The sequence below is a fragment of the Cebus imitator genome, unplaced genomic scaffold (assembly GCF_001604975.1).
Source record: "Cebus imitator isolate Cc_AM_T3 unplaced genomic scaffold, Cebus_imitator-1.0 Scaffold327, whole genome shotgun sequence".
NCBI classification, from domain to species: Eukaryota; Metazoa; Chordata; class Mammalia; order Primates; family Cebidae; genus Cebus; species Cebus imitator.
In genome coordinates this window covers 1,212,299-1,217,865 of record NW_016107642.1, presented here as the reverse complement: position 1 = coordinate 1,217,865, position 5,567 = coordinate 1,212,299, and positions in this window count along the sequence as shown.

Here is a 5,567-nt window from a genome sequence, read left to right as displayed (position 1 = left end):
CAGAAAGAAACATATTGCTGTGAAGGTATTTTTTAGACGTGATTAACATTTAAGTCAGCAGATATTGAGTAAAGCCACTTATCTTCTATAATGCTTTAAATTGATTGAAAGCCTTAAGAGAAAAGCATGAAGGCCTAAAACAAAATTCCACATCTAGATTGCCTTTCAGGCTCATGCTACAATATCAACTCTTCCCTGGATCTCCAGCCTACTGGTTTACAAACCCCATAACTGCATAAGCTAATTCCTTAGAATCAATTTTTTTACTCCAACTTTCTTTCTCTCTCTCCTCTCTCTCTCTCTCCTCTCTCTTTCTCTCTCTGTCTCTCTCTCCCTCTCTCACAAATACACACACACAGACACACATCCTATTTGTTCTGTTTCTCTGGAGAACCCTGACTAATACAAGAATCAATTAGTGTCAGTGTTAGAAAGTACTTTACACATCACCTAAGTCAAATCCCATAATTTTATAGGTGGAAAAACTGAGGATCAAAGAGTTTAAGTGATGTGTATGTGTCTATAGACAGATCTACAGTGAAAGTAGAGTAATCTAAGGATCTCTTAGAATGACAATTTGTCATGAAAGTGATGAAAAGTGCATGGGAATAAAGCCACAAAAATAAGTATTTTCAAATCTGTGTGGTCAGGACACTTGAGACATAAAGTAAAATTACCAAATTATCATTTAAAAATATATACAATGTGTTGAAAAAACATTCAGTTTTGTAGTTTCCCCAAACTACTTTATAATATAATTATATGGTTCCTGGAGGCCAGTTATAATTGAATTATAGGGTGTCTTGTTCACGTTCTAGCTGGTAAAAAAAAAATTGCTCAGCTCTGCTTTGCGGTTCTCTAAACACTGGCTAGAATACTCATGAGGCAGCTTATAATTCAATTATAACTTCCCTCTGGGAACCATATAATTATATATAAAAGACCTAAACCATCATATGTTCTCCATTTATTTTTTGTTATGAAAGGATTTGTCTAAAGTCTGATATTAAATTTGAACAGGTCTGAGTCAATTCGCACCTCAGAATTTACCAAGATACTAAGATAATAAAACCATATTCACCTGGCTGAATGATACTAGGAGTCGACCTGTTTATTCCCCAAATCATAAAACATAATATTTTAATTTAAAATCTCTCCAAGAAAATATATATAAACATATATTTCCACACAGGTACACCCTCATGCTTTTAATTGAATTTGTCATTAAATTATTGAAAATTGTTCATAATTACTAAGTGAGATTTGAACAGAAGATGTTAATGTGTTATATCAATTAGTGGTTCAAAGGAGTATATATTTTCTAGAAATAAGACATGGGGACAATTGATATAGATCTTATTCTAGGAAAACTTTCTCTTCCTCTCTGCCTTATTCACTTATTTATTTCCCAGATATTCTCTGAGTACTTGCTCAATGTCAAGGATTATGCTTTCCCTTACTGCTCTCAGTTCTTTTGGAAGAATGCATTTGAGCTCATGACTATGTCTGCACACATGCATACCTCCTCTAGGAGAACACAACTCACATGAATTGCAAAGTTTGTCACTTAATTCCACAAGGATTTTATATATGCTCCCATTTAGCATTGTGCTTGGCTACAGTATATGGGAAACAAAGGAGTAGGTATAAAATAAACCTAGTCTTCAGAATCTTACAGTTAAGCCGAAGAGCTAAGAACAGCATACAAGTAGAGGAAACAGTGAGGGTTGTTACATGTGCAGAAGAGGAGGTGAAGCATGTCAAAAACGAATTCTGGCTCGGTGCAGTGGCTCATGCCTGTAATCCCAGCACTTTGGGAGGCCAAAGCGGGTGGATCACTTGAGGTCAGGAGTTCTAGACCAACCTGGCCAACATGATGAAACCCCATCTCTACTAAAAATACAAAACAAATTAGCTGGGTGTGATCTCAACTACTTGGGAGGCTGAGGCAGGAGGATTGCTTGAACCTGGACGGTAGAGGTTGCAGTGAGCCAAGATCGCACCACTATACTAACTCAGTATGGCCTACAAGTTTGTCTGTGAAACTGCATCTCGACTGCCCTAAAAGTTCAATCGTTTAGTGTTTAAACTGTGTTCTCGAGCAATAGAATGAAAGGTTCAGATTCCAACTATGAAATCAGAATGCAGGGCTTCCAGTTCTAACATTTGCTAATCATGAGATTTGGGGAAAGTTACTTAATGTCCCAATGCCTTCATATGATCATATGTAAGATGTGGATGGAGATAATTATAGAATTTATCTCAAAGGATTGTTGTAAAAATGAAAATAATTGATATGAAAAAAGCACTTAGAATAGTTCCTGGCACATAGCATTTAATAGATGTTAGCTATTATAATACTTTTGTTGTTATCATTGCCATCTCCGTAATCATCATCATCATTATCTGAGAAATATTGACAGGAGATAAAGGAGAAATTTCCATAAGATTAAGATATAGCTGCAAATAGGAAATTTTTGACAAAGCTGTATTTTTAAATCGCAATTATAAAAGATAAAAATCACTGCATATAAACAAGAATGAGGTCTGACTCACAAAACCTAACACAACTTGTAAAAGGGCAGGGCTGGAGGCATTTTTAGTTTATGAAGGGCAAGATTAAAAATGAGTAAATAAGAAAACTGTTATAGTCCCAGGTACAATGATGATACTTGTCAAACAATTCCTAGAATCAATGAATAGATAACTCCTATTTTGCATCTACCTTTTCTCTCAAAAAGATTTACTTCTGAACCAGAAATAATAACAGAATACTTAGTAAGAATAAATAGAAGGACAGTATTCACAAAGGGGTAGTGTTAAAAAAAATATTTATGTTTCTGGGCCCTTATAAAAGATTTCTAAGAATATTGACGTAGCTCTGAGACTAGGGAGAACCAGCACCAAAAGTCAGCATAGGCATACTCTGAATATGTCTTGACAAATTAACTTCACTCCCCTTTTGAGTGGGCTGATTAAATGGACAAGACAGGGAAATGGGTAGCTGTGTTTCATATTCAGCAAGGCATTTTGCAGTCTCTTATAATATGCTATTAGATGAACTAAAAACTATGAGATAAATGATAGCACAATTGACACACAAATGAATGAACAACCATACTAAAGTAGCTGATTGATTTGTCTCTAGTGATCTCCTTTTCCTTGTCCTCTATGACATTTTTATCCAAGTCATGAGTGAGAAAACATAGTTTGTAGATAGCAAAGAACTAGTAGGAATAACTAGCCTGTTGAATGACATAATCACAATGCCCCAAATTTATGCCAGGATGGAACTATGAGCCAAATACAACACACTATAATTTCAGAGACTTCAAAACATTCATGGAAAATGCATATTATGAAGAAACTATGTAGGGACTTCATTTATTTTGCACCAAAATAAACATGCACTACCTAGTTATAACATGTCTGAACAGGAGCTACTTTGAGGCACTTAGAAACATAAGATATCTGTTCAGGAGAGCACATCTCAGAGCAACATGAATTCTGTTAAAATTGAAGCAAGAAAAAAATGATAATACTTATGGTGAGGCTTGTGTGGAAGAATAGTGAAATCACTGATGCTTTACACAAAGTTTATGGGTACAATGCCTGCCCCAAATCAACAGTTTACAAATGAATAACTCATTTTAAGAAGGGATTAGATGATATTGAAGAGGAAACCCACAGTGGCAGACTATCCACATCAATTTGTGAGGAAAAAAATAATCTTCTTTGTGATTTAATAGAAGAAGACCAGTGATTAAGAGCAGAAACAATAGCCACCATTGTAGACATCTTAAGTGGTTCAGTCTACACAATTCTGACTGAACAAATAAAGTTGAGCAAACTTTCCACTTAATGGGTGCCAAAACTGTGACTCCCGGATAAGCTGCAGAGCTTACAGTAGAAATTGTAAACAAGTGGGATACAGATCTTGAAGTATTTCTTCAAAGAATTATAAGGCGATGAAAGATGGTTTTACCAGCAAAATCCTGAAGACAAAGCACGATCACAGCAATGGCTACCAAGAGGTGGAGTGGCCCAGTCAAAGCAAAAGCAGACAGGTCAAGAGCACAGGTCATGGCAACAGTTTTTGGGGAATGCTCAAGGTATTTTACTTGTTGACTTTCAGAGGGCCAAAGAATGGTAACAGCTGCTTATTTTGAGAGTGTTTACAGAAAGATTTAGCAGAAAAATCTCTAGGAAATCTTTATCAAGAGTCCTTCTCTAGCAGGGCAATGCTCCTGCTCATGTCTCTCATCAGACAAGGGCAATTTTGTGAGAGTTTCAATGGGAAAGCATTAGGCATCCACCTTACAGTCCTGATTTGGCTCCTTTTGACTTCTTTTTGTTTCCTAATCTTTAAAAATCTGTAAAGGTCATCCATTTTTCCTCAGCTAATAATGTAAAAAAGACTGCATTGACATGGTAAAATTCCCAGAACCTTCAATTCTTTAGGGAAAGACAACATGGGTGGCATCATCACTTACAAAACTATCTTGACCTTGACAGAGCTTATGTTAAGAAATAAAATTTATATTTTTAAATTTTTTTGTTTTAATTCCATTTTCCATAAACTTTTCCAAGTCCCTTCATATGTAAAGTCCTGCATTTGTAAAAATATCTCTACTACACGAGCACATGAAAACAAAAATTGGTATAAAAATAGCTGCATGTGGAAACTAAGATTTTAGTTGGCTATAAGCACAATGAATTGGCAAGATGATGTGGCTGATGTGAGAACAGGCTGTGTAAATGGAAATGTGGACTCTAAAGAAAAAGATAATGTTTTTGATCTGATTTCAGCTGTCCACACCATACCTGGAGTCTATGTTCAGTTGTAGGCTCCTCCTCTTTAAAAGGTCATGAAACAAATAGACTGTGTTCAGAAGAGAGTGACCAAGATAACTGAATATCATGAAGGTGTGTAACCCTTGCATGTGTTTAACGGTCACTTGTGAGGAAAGTTGTGGAAAAGACTCAAGCAACAGGAATATATGACTTAAAAAGATTCTTCTAAACCTTAAGAAGAGCAAACCGGTAGGAAGCTGGTAACTAAGAGTGGGAGCTGGGAGGAAGCTGAAAACCAAGGAACGCAGGGTTGCCAGAACATTAAGGGTATTCCATGGATAATTTATGCGTGGGTCAGTTTTTCTCTGAAATACAGATAGTCTGGGACTACTTCCCTAGTCCTATCTACTACTGACATTTAGCCCAGAGTCCCTCCTCCCAATAAGCACAATTCCGAGTTTACCTACTTATGCTAATGAAGGGAGGCAGAGGATTAGAAGCAATTTTTAACTTTTTTTGTTATTGTTCCCTTCACATTACTATCCTCAAAGTGAACACTGCATAGGGGACCTCTTGAAGTATTGGAAAGCTCACTGAACTGAGAGAATACCAAGGTTATATAAGACCTGAATTAGACCATTTTCTCTGAGTCTCAATTTTGTAATCTAAAAAAGGAGGTAGTCATTTGAAATGGTCTCTAATGTCACTTTCAGATTGAAAATATACTATAATTCTATTGATACTGTGTTAATTCTAAAAGAACACTTTATGAT